Below are 9,707 nucleotides of genomic sequence, written 5' to 3'. Positions count from 1 at the left end.
GAATGGCCAATACAGTACATTTTAATTAACAGTTTTCCGATGGAGGCTGCGCGACCCCACACATTGCAGTCGCATCCTCGATGGATGTGACCGCAATGTGATTGACAGCGGCGGGCATTTGTGGGGTGGAGATGTGGTGTTGGGTGGGCGGTCCAAACGGGGGCAGACCGGGACCGTTTTCATGGCAGCTGCGGTTCTGGTTAAAAAAATGGCAGCTGACCGCCTGACAGCATAGCCAGGCTGCACTGCCAGGGGTCAACTTGAGTTCCAATGCATCCACAATCTAATTGCGGACGCATTGGGAGGCAGCCTCACCAGAGGTGTAACTAGCATGGGGCGAGCAGGGCACGTGCCCTGGGCGCCGTGGCAGCCCAGGGCAGAGGGGGGCGCCACCGCCACCTGCACGGCCCGCTCGCCCCATGCGTAAGGGATTCTGCCGGCGTGCTCCCCCTGGCTCCCCAGCCCCGGCTCCTGTGCCTGTCACACTGTACAGGCAGCAGCAGCTAGGACGGAGCCTCCCCCTACACCCCCCACCCCAAGCAGTGTCTACTTGCGGAGGTGCGTGTACGCTCGTGCGCAACCTCGGAGGTGCGCGCGCGCGGCCTCGGAGGCGGCAGGTGAGCAGGCAGGTGGCGGCAGCAGTAGTTTACTGTCGGGAGGGGGAGGGGGGGTCCGGTACAGTGTGCGTGTGGGTTAAGTGTGTGTGTCGGACAGTGTGAGTGTAAGTGAATATTTGTAGTCCTGTGTGTGGGGGGGAGGGGAAATTATGAGAATGTGTGTGTAGTCTGAGTGGGGATGTGTGGGGTTTGGGGGGTGGCCAGTCTGTGTGTGTGTAATCTAGAGATGTGCACTTGAAATTTTTCGGGTTTTGTGTTTTGGTTTTGGGTTCGGTTCCGCGGCCGTGTTTTGGGTTCGACCGCGTTTTGGCAAAACCTCACCGAATTTTTTTTGTCGGATTCGGGTGTGTTTTGGATTCGGGTGTTTTTTTCAAAAAACACTAAAAATCAGCTTAAATCATAGAATTTGGGGGTCATTTTGATCCCAAAGTATTATTAACCTCAAAAACCATAATTTCCACTCATTTTCAGTCTATTCTGAATACCTCACACCTCACAATATTATTTTCTCTGACGTCCTAGTGGATGCTGGGGACTCCGTAAGGACCATGGGGATATAGCGGCTCCGCAGGAGACAGGGCACAATAATAAAAGCTTTAGGATCAGGTGGTGTGCACTGGCTCCTCCCCCTATGACCCTCCTCCAAGCCTCAGTTAGATTTTTGTGCCCGGCCGAGAAGGGTGCAATCTAGGTGGCTCTCCTGAGCTGCTTAGAATAAAAGTTTAAGTTAGGTTTTTTTCTTTCAGTGAGACCTGCTGGCAACAGGCTCACTGCTACGAGGGACTTAGGGGAGAGAAGTAAACTCACCTGCGTGCAGGATGGATTTGCTTCTTAGGCTACTGGACACCATTAGCTCCAGAGGGAGTCGGAACACAGGTCTCACCCTGGGGTTCGTCCCGGAGCCGTGCCGCCGACCCCCCTTGCAGATGCCGAAGTTGAAGAGGTCCAGAGGTCCAGAAACAGGCGGCAGAAGACTTTCAGTCTTCATAAGGTAGCGCACAGCACTGCAGCTGTGCGCCATTGTTGTCAGCACACTTCACCAACAGTCACCAACTGTCACTGAGGGTGCAGGGCGCTGGGGGGGGCGCCCTGGGCAGCAATGTATAATACCTTTTTATGGCTAAAATACATCACATATAGCCCTTGAGGCTATATGGATGTATTTAACCCCTGCCAGATCTCACAAACTCCGGGAGAAGAGCCCGCCGAAAAGGGGGCGGGGCCTATTCTCCTCAGCACACGGCGCCATTTTCCTGCTCAGCTCTGCTGTGAGGAAGGCTCCCAGGCTCTCCCCTGCACTGCACTACAGAAACAGGGTTAAAACAGAGAGGGGGGGCACTTATTTGGCGATATGATTACATATATAAAAATGCTATAAGGGAAAACACTTGTATAAGGGGTTGTCCCTGTATAATTATAGCGTTTTTGGTGTGTGCTGGCAAACTCTCCCTCTGTCTCCCCAAAGGGCTAGTGGGGTCCTGTCCTCTATCAGAGCATTCCCTGTGTGTGTGCTGTGTGTCGGTACGTGTGTGTCGACATGTAGGAGGACGATGTTGGTGAGGAGGCGGAGCAAATTGCCTGTATTGGTGATGTCACTCTCTAGGGAGTCGACACTGGAATGGATGGCTTATTTAGGAATTACGTGATAATGTCAACACGCTGCAAGGTCGGTTGACGACATGAGACGGCCGGCAAACAAATTAGTACCTGTCCAGGCGTCTCAGACACCGTCAGGGGCTTGTAAAAACGCCCATTTACCTCAGTCGGTTGACACAGACACGGACACTGACTCCTGTGTCGACGGTGAATAAACAAACGTATTTTCCTTTAGGGCCACACGTTTCATGTTAAGGGCAATGAAGGAGGTGTTACATATTTCTGATACTACAAGTACCACAAATAAGGGTATTATGTAGGGTGTGAATAAACTACTTGTAGTTTTTCCTGAATCAGATAAATTAAATGAAGTGTGTGATGATACGTGGGTTTCCTCCGATAGAAAATTATTGGCGGTATACCCTTTCCCGCCAGAAGTTAGGGCGAGTTGGGAAACACACCTTAGGGTGGATAAGGCGCTCACACGCTTATAAAAACAAGGGGCGTTACCGTCTCCAGATACGGCAGCCCTCAAGGAGCCAGCTGATAGGAAGCTGAAAAATATCCTAAAAGTATATACACACATACTGGTGTTATACTACGACCAGCAATCGCCTCAGCCTGGATGTGCAGCGCTGAGGGGGCTTGGTCGGATTTCCTGACTGAAAATATTGATACCCTTGACAGGGACAAGATTTTATTGACTATAGATGCATTTCTATATATGCGAGATGCGCAGAGGGATATTTGCATTCTGGCATCAAGAGTAAATGTGATGTCCATATCTGCCAGACGAAGACACGACAGTGGTCAGGTGATGCAGATTCCAGACGGCACATGGAAGTATTACCGTATAAAGGGGCGGTCCATCGGACCTGGTGGCCATGGCAACAGCTGAAAAATCCACCTTTTGTTACCCCAAGTCACATCTCAGCAGAAAAGGACACAGTCTTTTCAGTCTCAGTCCTTTCGTCCCCATAAGGGCAGGCGGGCAAAAGGGCCAGTCATATCTGCCCAGGGGTAGAGGAAAGGGAAGAAGACTGCAGCAGGCAGCCCATTCCCAGGAACAGAAGCCCTCCACAGCTTCTGCCAAGTCCGCAGCATGACGCTGGGGCAGTACAAGCGGACTCAGGTGCGGTAGGGGGTCATCTCAAGAGTTTCAGCACGCAGGGGGCTCACTCACAAGTGGACTCCTGGATCCTACACGTAGTATCCCAGGTGTACATTGGAAATTCGAGACGTCTCCCCCTCACAAGTTCCTGAAGTCTGCTTTACCAACGTCTCCCTCCGACAGGGAGGCAGTATTGGGAACAATTCACAGGCTGTATTCCCAGCAGGTGATAATCAAAGTACCCCTTCTACAACAAGGGAAGGGGTATTATTCCACACTATATTGTGGTACTGAAGCCAGACGGCTCGGTGAGATCTGAAATATTTGAACACTTACATACAAGCGTTCAAATCAAGATGGAGTCACTCAGAGTAGTGATAGCGAACCAGGAAGAAGGGGACGATATGGTGTCACTGGATATCAGGGACGCTTACCTACATGTCCAAATTTGCCTTCTCACCAAGGGTACCTCAGGTTCATGGTACAGAACTGTCACTATCAGTTCAGACGCTGCCGTTTGGATTGTCCACGGCACTCCGGGTCTTTACCAAGGTAATGGCCGAAATGATGATTTTTTTTAAAAGAAATATGGACGCTTTCCTGATAAAGGCAAGGTCCAGAGAACAGTTGGAGGTCGGAGTAGCACTATCTTAAGTAGTTCTACGACAGCACGAGTGGATTCTAAATATTCCAAAATCGCAGTTTTTTCCGACGACACGTCTACTGTTCCTAGGGATGATTCTGGACACAGTCCAGAAAAGGATGTTTTCTCCCGGAGAAGAAAGCCAGGGAGTTATCCGAGCTAGTCAGGAACCTCCTAAAACCAGGAAAAGTATCAGTGCATCATTGCACAAGGATCCTGTGAAAAATGGTGGTTTCTTACAAAGCGATCCCATTCGGTAGATTTCACGCAAGAACCTTTCCGTGGGATCTGCTGGAAAAATGGTCCGGATCGCATCTTCAGATGCATCAGCGGATAACCCTGTCTCCAAGGACAAGGGTGTTTCTTCTGCGGTGGCTGCAGAGTGCTCATCTATGAAAGGGCCGCAGATTCGGCATTCAGGACTGGGTCCTGGTGACCACGGATGCCAGCCTGAGTGGCTGGGGAGCAGTCACACAAGGAAAAAATTTCCAGAGAGTGTGATCAAGTCTGGAGACTTCTCTCCACATAAATATACTGGAGCTAAGGGCAATTTACAATGCTCTAAGCTTAGCAAGACCTCTGCTTCAAGGTCAGCCGGTATTGATCCAGTGGGACAACATCACGGCAGTCGCCCACGTAAACAGGGCGGCACAAGAAGCAGGAGGGAAATGGCAGAAACTACAAGGATTCTTCGCTGGGCGAAAAATCATGTGATAACACTCTCAGCAGTGTTCATTCCGGGAGTGGAAAACTGGGAAGCAGACTTCCTCAGCAGGCATGACCTCTACCCGGGAGAGTGGGGACTTCATCGGGAAGTCTTCCACATGATTGTAAACCGTTGGGAAAAACCAAAGGTGGACATGATGGCGTCCCGCCTGAACAAAAAACTAGACAGATATTGCGCCAGGTCAAGGGACCCTCAGGCAATAGCGGTGGACGCTCTGGTAACACTGTGGGTGTACCAGTCAGAGTATGTGTTCCCTCCTATGCCTCTCATACCAAAAGTACTGAGAATCATAAGAGGGAGATGAGTAAGAACGATACTCGTGGTTCCGGATTGGCCAAGAAGGACTTGGTACCCGAAACTTCAAGAGATGTTCACGGAAGACCCGTGGCCTCTACCTTTAAGAAAGGACCTGCTCCAGCAGGGGCCTTGTCTGTTCCAAGACTTACCGCGGCCGCGTTTGACGGCATGGCGGTTGAACGCCGGATCCTGAAAGGGCATTCCAGATGAAGTCATCCCTACCCTGGTCAAAGACAGGAAGGATGTAACCGCAAAACATTTTCACCGCATTTGGTGAAGATATGTTGCGTGGTGTGAGGCCAAGAAGGCCCCTACAGAGGAATTCCAACTGGGTCGTTTCCTACATTTCCTGAAAACAGGACTGTCTATGGGCCTAAAATTAGGGTCCATTAAGGTTCAAATTTCGGCCCTGTCGAATTTCTTCCAGAAAGAACTGGCTTTAGTGCCTGACGTTCAGATGTTTGTAAAAGGGGTACTGCATATACAGCCTCATTTTGTGCCCCAGTGGCACCTTGGGATCTCAATGTTGTTTTGAGTTTCCTAAAGTCACATTGGTTTGAACCACTCACCACTGTGGACTTAAAATATCTCACATGGAAGGTGACGATGCTATTAGCCCTGGCTTCAGCCAGGCGTGTGTCAGAATTGGCGGCTTTATCATATATAAAGCCCTTACTTAATTTTTCATTCTGACAGGGCAGAATTGAGGACTCGTCCTCAATTTCTCCTTAAGGTGTTTTCTGTTTTTCACATGAACCAACCTATTGTGGTACCTGCGGGTACTAGGGACTTGGAGGACTCCAAGTTACTTGACGTTGTCAGGGCCCTGAAAAATATGTTTCCAGGACGGCTAGAGTCAGAAAATCTGACTCGCTGTTTAGCCTGTATGCACCCAACAAGATGGGTGCTCCTGCTTCTAAGCAGACGATTGCTCGCTGGATTTGTAATACAATTCAGTTTACACATTCTGTGGCAGGCCTGCCACAGCCAAAATCTGTAAAAGCCCATTCCAAAAGGAAGGGGGCTCATCTTGGGCGACTGCCCGAGGGGTCTCGGCTTTACAACTTTGCCGAGCAGTTACTTGGTCAGGGGCAAACACGTTTGCTAAATTCTACAAATTTGATACCCTGGCTGAGGAGGACATGGAGTCTCTCATTCGGTGCTGCAGGGTCATCCGCACTCTCCCGCCCGTTTGGGAGCTTTGGTATAATCCCCATGGTCCTTACGGAGTCCCCAGCATCCACTAGGACGTCAGAGAAAATAAGATTTTACTTACCGATAAATCTATTTCTCGTAGTCCGTAGTGGATGCTGGGCGCCCATCCCAAGTGCGGATTGTCTGCAATATTTGTACATAGTTATTGTTACAAAAATCGGGTTATTCTTGTTGTGAGCCATCTTGTCAGAGGCTCCTTCGTTGTTATCATACTGTTAACTGGGTTCAGATCACAGGTTGTACGGTGTAATTGGTGTGGCTGGTATGAGTCTTACCCGGGATTCAATATCCTTCCTTATTATGCACGCTCGTCCGGGCACAGTATCCTAACTGAGGCTTGGAGGAGGGTCATAGGGGGAGGAGCCAGTGCACACCACCTGATCCTAAAGCTTTTATTATTGTGCCCTGTCTCCTGCGGAGCCGCTATATCCCCATGGTCCTTACGGAGTCCCCAGCATCCACTACGGACTACGAGAAATAGATTTATCGGTAAGTAAAATCTTATTTTTAGTCCTAAAATTTGCACCGAGGTCGCTGGATGACTAAGCTAAGCGACCCTAGTGGCCGACACAAACACCTGGCCCATCTAGGAGTGGCACTGCAGTGTCATGCAGGATGGCCCTTCCAAAAAACACTCCCCAAACAGCACATGACGCAAAGAAAAAAAGAGGCGCAATGAGGTAGCTGTGTGAGTAAGATAAGCGACCCTAGTGGCCGACACAAACACCTGGCCCATCTAGGAGTGGCACTGCAGTGTCACGCAGGATGGCCCTTCCAAAAAACACTCCCCAAACAGCACATGACGCAAAGAAAAAAAGAGGCGCAATGAGGTAGCTGTGTGAGTAAGATAAGCGACCCTAGTGGCCGACACAAACACCTGGCCCATCTAGGAGTGGCACTGCAGTGTCACGCAGGATGGCCCTTCCAAAAAAATACTCCCCAAACAGCACATGACGCAAAGAAAAATTAAAGAAAAAAGAGGTGCAAGATGGAATTGTCCTTGGGCCCTCCCACCCACCCTTATGTTGTATAAACAGGACATGCACACTTTAACCAACCCATCATTTCAGTGACAGGGTCTGCCACATGACTGTGACTGAAATGACGGGTTGGTTTGGACCTCCACCAAAAAAGAAGCAATTAATCTCTCCTTGCACAAACTGGCTCTACAGAGGCAAGATGTCCACCTCATCATCATCCTCCGATATATCACCGTGTACATCCCCCTCCTCACAGATTATCAATTCGTCCCCACTGGAATCCACCATCTCAGCTCCCTGTGTACTTTGTGGAGGCAATTGCTGCTGGTCAATGTCTCCACGGAGGAATTGATTATAATTCATTTTAATGAACATCATCTTCTCCACATTTTCTGGAAGTAACCTCGTACGCCGATTGCTGACAAGGTGAGCGGCGGCACTAAACACTCTTTCGGAGTACACACTTGTGGGAGGGCAACTTAGGTAGAATAAAGCCAGTTTGTGCAAGGGCCTCCAAATTGCCTCTTTTTCCTGCCAGTATAAGTACGGACTGTCTGACGTGCCTACTTGGATGCGGTCACTCATATAATCCTCCACCATTCTTTCAATGGTGAGAGAATCATATGCAGTGACAGTAGACGACATGTCCGTAATCGTTGTCAGGTCCTTCAGTCCGGACCAGATGTCAGCATCAGCAGTCGCTCCAGACTGCCCTGCATCACCGCCAGCGGGTGGGCTCGGAATTCTGAGCCTTTTCCTCGCATCCCCAGTTGCGGGAGAATGTGAAGGAGGAGATGTTGACAGGTCGCGTTCCGCTTGACTTGACAATTTTCTCACCAGCAGGTCTTTGAACCCCAGCAGACTTGTGTCTGCCGGAAAGAGAGATCCAAGGTAGGTTTTAAATCTAGGATCGAGCACGGTGGCCAAAATGTAGTGATCTGATTTCAACAGATTGACCACCCGTGAATCCTTGTTAAGCGAATTAAGGGCTCCATCCACAAGTCCCACATGCCTAGCGGAATCGCTCCGTGTTAGCTCCTCCTTCAATGTCTCCAGCTTCTTCTGCAAAAGCCTGATGAGGGGAATGACCTGACTCAGGCTGGCAGTGTCTGAACTGACTTCACGTGTGGCAAGTTCAAAGGGCAGCAGAACCTTGCACAACGTTGAAATCATTCTCCACTGCGCTTGAGACAGGTGCATTCCACCTCCTATATCGTGCTCAATTGTATAGGCTTGAATGGCCTTTTGCTGCTCCTCCAACCTCTGAAGCATATATAGGGTTGAATTCCACCTCGTTACCACTTCTTGCTTCAGATGATGGCAGGGCAGGTTCAGGCGTTTTTGGTGTTGCTCCAGTCTTCTGTACGTGGTGCCTGTACGCCGAAAGTGTCCCGCAATTCTTCTGGCCACCGACAGCATCTCTTGCACGCCCCTGTCATTTTTAAAAAAATTCTGCACCACCAAATTCAAGGTATGTGCAAAACATGGGACGTGCTGGAATTTGCCCATATTTAATGCACACACAATATTGCTGGCGTTGTCCGATGCCACAAATCCACAGGAGAGTCCAATTGGGGTAAGCCATTCCGCGATGATCTTCCTCAGTTGCCGTAAGAGGTTTTAAGCTGTGTGCGTATTCTGGAAACCGGTGATACAAAGCGTAGCCTGCCTAGGAAAGAGTTGGCGTTTGCGAGATGCTGCTACTGGTGCCGCCGCTGCTGTTCTTGCGGCGGGAGTCCATACATCTACCCAGTGGGCTGTCACAGTCATATAGTCCTGACCCTGCCCTGCTCCACTTGTCCACATGTCCGTGGTTAAGTGGACATTGGGTACAACTGCATTTTTTAGGACACTGGTGAGTCTTTTTCTGACGTCCGTGTACATTCTCGGTATCGCCTGCCTAGAGAAGTGGAACCTAGATGGTATTTGGTAACGGGGGCACACTACCTCAATAAATTGTCTAGTTCCCTGTGAACTAACACCACGTCTAACACCAACATAGTTGTCAAGGCCTCAGTTATCCGCTTTGCAACAGGATGACTGCTGTGATATTTCATCTTCCTCGCAAAGGACTGTTGGACAGTCAATTGCTTGGTGGAAGTAGTAAAAGTGGGCTTACGACTTCCCCTCTGTGATGACCATCGACTCCCAGCAGCAACAACAGCAGCGCCAGCAGCAGTAGGCGTTACACGCAAGGATGCATCGGAGGAATCCCAGGCAGGAGAGGACTCGTCAGAATTGCCAGTGACATGGCCTGCAGGACTATTGGCATTCCTGGGGAAGGAGGAAATTGACACTGAGGGAGTTGGTGGGGTGGTTTGCGTGAGCTTGGTTACAAGAGGAAGGGATTTACTGGTCAGTGGACTGCTTCCGCTGTCGCCCAAAGTTTTTGAACTTGTCACTGACTTATTATGAATGCGCTGCAGGTGACGTATAAGGGAGGATGTTCCGAGGTGGTTAACGTCCTTACCCCTACTTATTACAGCTTGACAAAGGCAACACACGGCTTGACAAATGTTGT

The sequence above is a fragment of the Pseudophryne corroboree genome, chromosome 2 (assembly GCF_028390025.1).
Source record: "Pseudophryne corroboree isolate aPseCor3 chromosome 2, aPseCor3.hap2, whole genome shotgun sequence".
In the NCBI taxonomy this organism is placed as follows: Eukaryota; Metazoa; Chordata; class Amphibia; order Anura; family Myobatrachidae; genus Pseudophryne; species Pseudophryne corroboree.
Note: the sequence above shows the minus strand (reverse complement) of the source record.